The sequence below is a fragment of the Tachypleus tridentatus genome, chromosome 2, assembly GCF_004210375.1.
Source record: "Tachypleus tridentatus isolate NWPU-2018 chromosome 2, ASM421037v1, whole genome shotgun sequence".
In the NCBI taxonomy this organism is placed as follows: Eukaryota; Metazoa; Arthropoda; class Merostomata; order Xiphosura; family Limulidae; genus Tachypleus; species Tachypleus tridentatus.
Genome location: NC_134826.1, coordinates 113,277,092 through 113,286,818, shown reverse-complemented (window position 1 = coordinate 113,286,818; position 9,727 = coordinate 113,277,092).

Sequence of the window (9,727 nt, the reverse complement as noted above, 5' to 3'; positions counted from 1 at the left end):
AATTTTAACTAAATTTTATATAAATTTAAATGTTACTATACCACTCATAATATATTTAATAGAGTAACATTTAACACATTATTCCTTCGTTGGATAAAATGTAATGTTCTGAAGCCTTTATAAATTGTAATAAACTAGTAAAAACGCCGATTCAAGGGCGGCTGTTACTCTATTCGTAATATTCATACATCATTGAATACGTTTTTTAAAAAGGATTACTTTCTTTGAAGTGCTGCACGAAAAAGTATTCGAGTTGCGTTCCTCAGTCATACATAACTCATTCCATTAAAATTATTCAATGTATCAAGCTCAGAATTTTCATAAATTTTACAGATATAAACTGTCGTGGTGTCTTTCATTAAAAGTGGCATCGTTATACTCATTAGAAGCGGCTATTCTAGTAAGATGATTACGAAAATTAGAGACAGCATTTTATCGCTAAAGTTATAGATACATGTGGCTAATTCTAATTTATCAACATTATTGACTTTTCCGAATATTTGAAGCTAAATAATATAGTGTTGCATGGTCTAACCTTGATGCAAAATTCATACAGTTTATAATGTTATTATATAAAATATTGAGTGGAAGTAGTTTCACAACATTGGCTACTCCCAACTCATAGTTAATTAATTATTATATTAAGGATGTACAAGTACATAATAAACAATCTATAAAATTTCGGATTTAACATAATAATACTTCAGTTTAACAAATTTAGTATTAATCGGCTTTTCATGTTTTAAAATTTAATTTAACATCAGTAATGACTAACAAATAATTAATGTAGCTTGTTTATTCAATAACAATATTTTTAATATTTTAGCTCAAAGTGTATTGTATTTATTTTTGATTTGAAAAAATCATGCTTAATTTTATTAAAAATTATTGAATATTTATCTACTTACATCCATTTATATATGCTAAATATTTTTATCTTAACTATTACTAGTAAATCCCTTAAGTTAACAATGGTCGTAATTAAGTTAACATTATCCGCAAACAGTAATATTAAATGAAATAGAATTTACTAAAGTATTTAAATTTGTATATGAAATAAAAATGGTTTGTTTGTTTTTCGCACAAAGCTACTCGAGGGCTATCTGTGCTAGCCGTCCCTAATTTAGCAGTGTAAGACTAGAGGGAAGGCAGCTAGTCATCACCACCCACCGCCAACTCTTGGGCTACTCTTTTACCAACGAATAGTGGGATTGACCGTCACATTGTAACGCCCCACGGCTGAAAAGGCGAGCATGTTTGGCGCGAAGGGGATGCGAACCCGTGACCCTCGGATTACGAGTCGTACGCCTTAACGAGCTTAGCCATGCCGCGCCATAAAAATGGTCCTTAGACAGATTCCATTAATAATTTTTCCTATAATCACATACGCACAAAATTATTTTTCTTTATTCTAAGTTCTTCTTTCTGATACTTAATCATCTAAAATCAAGTAATATTGTTAAACACTTAATAACACAAGAATATAAATAACTGTTATTCAATAATGGTAAAATTATCATTAGTTAGGCCCTTCGTGGCCCAGCAATAAGACTATGATCTCATGAAGTCAAAAATCTGGTTTTGATAACCGCTGCAGGCAGACACAAATAACTTACTTTATAACAAATACCATTATTTTGTGCTTATTATATCTGGTTTCTGTTCGGCAAAGGCATCAGCGGTTCATTTGTTAATTCTTCTAACCCATTCCTACTCAATGAACACATTATACGAGGCCCTCAGTCTTTCTTGATGCTTTAAACTTCATAGTTAATTCTTTATTACTTTTAATCCTGAAGAAAACTTGGTTTGGACTTAAACATTTTAGTGATAGTTAGTAAGCACCGTACTGTGTACACGTCTGAGAAGTCTATGATAAGAAACAACATGTGACCCAGGTCTTTAACAGTGGATGCTTGGTAGATTTCTTTTCCTAAAACCTAGCGCAAAGTGGAGGTTTCAATAAAAAAAAGTTTTGGAGATATATTTCTCGAACTTCGCCATTTTCTTTCTCTTTTACGTTCATAACATGTTATTTGACTAACAAAAATGATACTAATTAAATCAGTTTCTTATTTTCATGTTCAATGTGTACTAAATAAGTCCTTAATTCTACTTTAAAGACCAATTTGTTCTTTAGAATTTTACAATATTATTCGATAAGGTTACAATTATTTATCTTTTTTTAATTAAATCTTAAAGTTTGTTCTTACTACGTACCAAGTTAGCCTAGATACAACTCCATGAAAGCTTACATAATAAATGTGGAATCCAGAAATAAAAACATGATCATTTTGTTCTTATCATTACCAAATGCTATGTTACTGTTTATTATTATTATTATTTTATATAAAACTCATACAATATTCGGTGTTCCTTAAGACAATTGCCCCGTTTGTTGCAGCACCCTTTCATTACCGATTTGAATAATGGTTGTTAATAATGTCATCTGTACGTAATACAATCAAAATACTTTCATTATGCAATTTGAAATGAGTATGTGTACTATAGAAACAAGGTTGCAAGGTAAAACAATGTCTTTGTAGTAAATCTTGGATTTTTTTTCAATTCTGTGTAAGTTTCAATTAAACAACTAAAGCTAATTAAATTGGAAATTATGCATAAAATATTCAGATGATTACTATCTAAACAAACAAACAATACGATGTTTAGATATCTCTGCACAGTGTACAAGATATGCACTTTTGCTGCAGAAAATAGCTTATTTACTCAAGTCATTCTTATTATAAATTATGATCAATGTACAATATTAGTTTGCTGTATTTCAAAATTAGTAGAACATATTGGAGGGATTTACACATTTTGGTTAAAAGTTGAGAAAACTTACTTTTATACTTTATGAATTATAAAGGTGAGTTTTTTCTAATATGTTTATCATAATGTGCAATGTAAACTATTTATTATACATCGTACCTAAAAGTACGAGTGCTAATTTAAAAGATTCATTACACAGCATGCACAGTTTTGATATACATTTCATATGGTAGTAACTTAAATGTATGTTGTTATAGGTTTTATTTGAGATTAATGACAGAAATGAAAAATTAGATCTCAAATGTGTCGATATTGATTACAACATAGAAATTGAAGTGAAGTAACATTCAGATTATCTGTATTCATGTGATGTCTCGTTTCTGGACGAGTGCTCAGGCATTAACATGGAACTCGTATTTTCTTATTTTTGGTAAGTATTTGTTCTTCATGTTTGCTGTACATTATATTAAGTCTTTAGAATATTAATGTCTATGTCTTGTACAGAAAATCATTAATTGTTTTACCAGAAAGACTGACTAACTACTTACTTAATTAAATCTGCCTACGTACATACGGTCCATTTGTTTGGATACGTAAAATACACAGAAGTTTAATGTGTGAAGTGAGTGTTTAAGAATAAAAGGAGCATGTTTAAACATGTCATAACTTCTCTACTGAACAATGGATAAAACCATAAAGAAAAGGATTAAAGCATGATAGTGGATAGTAGGTACGTATACAGCAGTAGTGTCGTTTATTTTGATTGACCATTGAAAATAATCTGTTATCATGGTCTATCAGTTGTGGCTACAAAAGCTAATAACTAGAGGACAGAAAATACATTTAGACAAGCTCGTAAAGTACAAAATGCATCGTATCACAGGTAAATTCGTCGATATATTCTATAGTTATTAGAACTAGCTGCGGTATCTGCAACCTAGATGGTAGTTATGTAAATTTATGGTTAATGAGAGTTATCTTTATGTAAATTGATGATTAATGAAAGGTTATCTTAGGGCATGAAATTTTGTCTCCTTTCTATATAATTAAAAAGAAACCAAAACGCCCATAAAACATGGAAACACAAAATGTGAAACCGTAGATTTGCGTGTATTATCTTATAGACCCAACAAACCCTCATGCCAAATTTGGTAAAGATCCATCAACAAGGGCTAAGTAGTAGTGGTAAAAAAACAACAACTACAAATTGCAAACTTGAAAATGTGTGTACTTTTTCATGGACCTTATGAGCCTTAATACAAATTTTGATGAAGATCTATCCACACCATGTAAAGTATTTACATAGACATACAACAGGCATTACTATTATATTTATATAGATAGTGCCAGTGGATTACGTGTGACGTGCTCATGACGTCATATCTGCACTCTGAGAATGGAGAAAAACAAAGTTCTCCGTGACTGGAAACGGAGGCGAAATGGAAAAAAATCAAGACCCCTATTTCAAATCTACATGCACATAGCATCATAAAAACAAGACTTCCATTATAGTGTGATTTGATTACGTCAACCGTACTACATTGTTTCCTGGCAACCAACAAATAAGAAAGGAAATGGTTATCAGAGATGTAATGAGTGGAGTAGAATTGCAAGGGTTCTAAAGGCGTAAACGTTATTACACACATTTGCAAAATAGGTACTTTAAAAGACAAAACGGTGTATTTAAAGAGATGACTTAGACGTATAGGTTTTTTTTACGAAAAAGCTGCTTTTAACAGTTAATAGCTACAGTAAATCACCATAAAAGTTATTAGCTAAAATCTATGTGTGTGTATTATCATTACAATGTATAAAGTTAGCTACCATAGCAAATATGTTTTTCCAATAGTTAAACATTAAAAAAGCTAATAAAGAAAATAAGTTAAAAAATGAGGATTAAAAAACCTTCATCTTGGAATGGCAAAAAAAGTAAAAACAAGACTGTAGATACGATTTACTCAAGCTACAGATTCATGTTTTTTAGGTAAAGCAGAGAATTAAAATAAGGGTTTGTAGTTTGAGTAAGTAATATCTACAGTTCTTCCGTCTGGCATTCTTAATATTTTACAATCCCTATCTGCAGCTTTTTGAATTCCCAATTTTTAATTATCTTGTGTGTATGAATATATATATATATATATAAAGAGAGGAATGTTTACTAACAGTCTTAAACAATAAACACTAGATAAGTAGTTTATTCTTTATTCGTATTTTTACAATTTTAAGAATTTTTAAATCTCCTTTTTTAACCTACTTTAATTTATTCACTGCTTACACAGCATACCATAGGATTACATTTCAATGAATAAGTACAAGAATACCAGAGGTAGTATTATATGGTCAGTTTTGTATCATATCAAAAAATGTAAGAGATAAATACTAAACACTTTTTGTTAACAATAACTCCAACAGGGAAATTACACTTTCAGAAAAAAGACTGATATAACTCACAACATCTCTTAAATGTTACCAAACTATTTAATCTTTGTGTGTGTATGTGGCTAGAAAAAGAGTAGCATTCTCAAATAAGTTACTAGAGTTACAATACATAACCCAATATATGAAACGTATATATAAACACTAGGAGTACTATTGAAGAAATAAACAGGATATTTGTGAGAAACTAAGTTATGGATAGTGAATGTTTTTATTCAGATATCATGTTAAAAGTAATACGGATATTATAATAAACATATGACTTTTGTAAGCAGTTAAGTCTCGTAAAAACTTTTGTACGTTTAAAACAATTAACAGTGTAGCGTATTAACAGAATTCTATGGTAACTAGGTTTTAGCCAAACACGTTAAACACTCCCTTGGATATTATAGTATTAGTGTTACAAGAAGAACACAGTAACGTTTATTGTGATATATGTTACTTGTAGATTTCAATAAATTTATGGAATCAGTTGATTATATATAGACACAGTTGAGGCAATCAAAGTGCAAAATTTAAATTATTTGTTAGTAAACTACTAAAAAGTGACGAGTATATTTTGCATGAATTTATCAAATGTGGAGTATTCACGGAAGTGAATCTGCTGACAGTATGATGTATACTGTACTCCTCGTTTTACAAAATAATAGATTACAGACGAGTTATTTTTTTATTGAAAAAATATTGTTATACGTACGCAATTTGTTTCGTGGAAACCAGTTTTTCATGCCTAATTGTATCTAGTACATGTTTTCCAGTGTATAGCAGTACAATGGGATTTAGTAAGAGACAAAAGAGAATCTTCTATAATTGTGGCATTTGTAACTGTTTTAGGCAGCATTAAAGTAAGTTAATCCACGAGAGTTTTTTTTTAGTTTTTGAAAATTATATATTTGTGAGCCAGCAATACCAAGCGTGGGGGCGAGCATACGCTCGATTTGATTTTAATTTTTTTTGTTACTCATCAGCATTTTTACCAGTCTACTCTCAAACAGAAGTTTTAAAGGCATGTTTAGAGTAAATTAATCCTCGAGACTTTGAACGTTGTCAAATGCATCAAGTTTAAGTCTTTAATTTGATCTTAAATCAGTCAATAGATGTCAAAGCTATGAGCTAAATGTTTGTACTTGAAGACTTGAAGAAAAATTCGGAGTCACTTTATGATCCACCATGGTAGAACTAAATACACTTATCTAATTTATTTCGTAGAGTTACACCTACTGTTTATACAAAATGTTGTGTATATTACGTGATTTAAGACTATCGTAGGCATTTTTAGCTTACCATGGCGTTTTATTTACGCCATCTGAGGTTTTACGCACACTATAGAGACCAATTTTAAAGTCACTATGAAAGATAGCAGTGAAATTATATATAATGCAGCTTTTGATAAAGCTAGTGTATCTCACGAATTTCGGTAAGTATTTAGTAAACATTATACGTATTTTATACATAAAAAACAGATTGTTAAACTATTTTTTTTCTAAAGAGTTGCATGTGAATGTATGAAATTGAAATCAATGTTTAATTAGTGAGACTCAAAATGCAAAGTGATTTTGATGTTAAAATTTCGAAATACTTTTTAAATAATTTTTCAACTGAAATTTTCAAATTTCATTTGCATAACCTCTATAACATCCAAAATGAATAAATTTTTGAGCAAAAATTATATCTTATCTTTTACTGTCCCTACTTTAACACCAGATGAACTCGTTCGATTGAACTGACCTTGTAATCACCACAAAAAATAAGAAAGCAATCGAAATTACCCTTCTGTCTTCTGGAACGACAGCAGGTTTTTCCATACAATTACAGTTATTTATCCTAAATATTTTGATCTCCATCCTTTTTAGAATTTATTTAATTTTATTGATTTCTTAGTGTTTGATCCATGTATAAGTAATAACCTACATAATAAATTTCGCAGCAACAAAGTGATAAAAACCCTATCTATCGAGTACTTTCGATAGGTGGGCCTTTATACTTCAGAAAGGAAACTGCGAATGGTGATGTCTCATCCCGTCAGTGGAAATGCCCACGGACGTTAGGCCTTAGATGTTTAGAGGAGCATTTTTAGTGTCTCTACCACCTGCTTCTTATTAGGACCTACAGATGTCTTATTGTTCTCTTGAAAGTTTTCACATCATATGATTACCAATCAGCATCGGAAGTTTACTTGTCCGGCAGATTTACAGTTACTATTTGTGTTATCTTCTGCATGATGGTAGCTTATCATGACTATTTTGAAAATATTCTCATCATTGACAGAAGGATATCTTTCTGAAAACGATTCATGACTATTTTACATTAGTGGTTCAAATGACATGAACAAAAAGATCGTGTTTCCTATATTAGTTTTGCAAATCACATCCACCGTTTGTTTCTCTGTATTCCTTTTTGGTACATTAAGATCAGACAAGATGATTGCACAAAAATGTAAAAAATGATTTATTTATAATATAAATTGGTGATTAAGGTAATAATAGTTTAATTGTTTAAAAATATATATTATGCAATGGCTGGTGCTAATCTATACCTAAAAGACTGATGGGCTAACTTCACAACTTTTATATAAGAGGAAAGACTTTCTCCAGTGGCTTAAATAATATGTTTGGTAGATTTACAGAATTATTCACTTGAGAGATAATACATCTCTTTACAACGTATATTAAAACAATTCTTATGATTACATACAAAGTAATAAGCGAACAGCAAATCCCATTAGAAACATCTTGTAACATGAAAATAAATATTTCTATCAGTATCATATGTTTGATCATTCAAGTAATATACCAATATATGATTTAGGTGTTGGTTTTGGTTATTTTTAAAGTTTAATATTTTATTTATTTTCTAGTGCGGTTTAATATTTCTGGAATAAATCTCTAATTTACTAGGTAAGTTTTCTCGTTTTATCAAGTTCTTAAGTTTTAATCCACCTAAATTTAATTTCACATTCCAATATTTGCCAGCCTTGATGGCTCCGATGTGGAACCCGTAATTCTGGAAGTACCATGCACAATTAACACACTTGTTTGTTTGTTTTGGAATTTCGCACAAAGCTACTCGAGGGCTATCTGTGCTAGCCGTCTCTAATTTAGCAGTGTAAGACTAGAGGGAAGGCAGCTAGTCATCACCACCCACCGCCAACTCTTGGGCTACTCTTTTACCAACGCAAAGTGGGATTGACCGTCACATTATAACGCCCCCACGGCTGGGAGGGCGAGCATGTTTAGCGCGACGCGGGCGCGAACCCGCGGATTACGAGTCGCGCGCCTTACGCGCTTGGCCATGCCGGGCCATATTAACACACTTAAAACAACTAATCTTAAACTCATTTCTGTCTTAAAACTAAACAATCATTAAATATCAAGTCACAAAATAAAGTAAATAATAAACCTAGATTAAACATTACTGTATATCAGACAGTAACGTTTCCATAGGTTATGTTTTAAAGAGCTTAGTTATAAAAGCTGGCTTTCACAATGACCAATAAAAGTATTGGCATAATTAAGAGCTATTTTTGGTACCCATTGCAATACCGTTAATCTGAAGGTAATATTTATTATTGAATTCGAAGTTGTTCAGAGTTAAAACAAGGCTGGCAAGATCAGTTTCTGTTCGAGATTCTGACGAGTTTAATATAGACCTACAGATTGTATGGTATTTCATCATGTTGAATATCACTGTATATGGAAGATACATCTATTTGACAAAGATGCATATTGATTTCCAGTAGGATGGAGTTTGTTGTAAAAAAATCGTGAAATCTTAGTTTTCTAAAGAATTTTCGCAAGTCAGAAAATAGTTCGGATTATTTAACTAGCTGTTATTTGATCGTAAACTTAGATTTTTACTCTGCTTCAGGGAGAGTTATATATCTGAAAGATTAACAATGTCAGAGACATGTGGGGAGTGTACATCGTGACCTCTGTGATTTATAAAATCAATGTTATTTTCAAATTATTTGTTTGTTTGAGAAGGGTTATACCTATTAGAGGATAAAATGTTTTTCATCATGGGGATCTGCTCTAAAAGTAAAATTACCGTGTTGCCATTTGATGATAAGAAACGAAAACAATTATTGTTTGAAACAGTTAAATGTACTTTCTACAGGTCGTACGTGGGGATTTTTCAAGGTATTTTTAAAGAAAAAAGTGTGTCTTACAAGGCGTAAAATTCTGTATTAAAATTACATTGACTTATATGGCTATTAATTATCTTTGTCTAATATCACATTGTTTCGCATACAACTAATTAAATCGATTTCTCCCAACGTAGCTACCAAATTTTATTATTACGATTGGATTTGATTTTATTTGTTCCCTAGTTAGACTGTGGTTAGTTTATAGACTTATAACACTGCAGTCTGGGGCTTTATTCCCCGTAGATAGACCAGTAGATAGACCAGTATGGCTTCTCTCTAAAACATTGATCTAATATATTTTAATCCATGACAGTAAACCAGTAATTCTAAAATTAATTTATAGTTTATTCACCCAAACTTAAGCTTCTT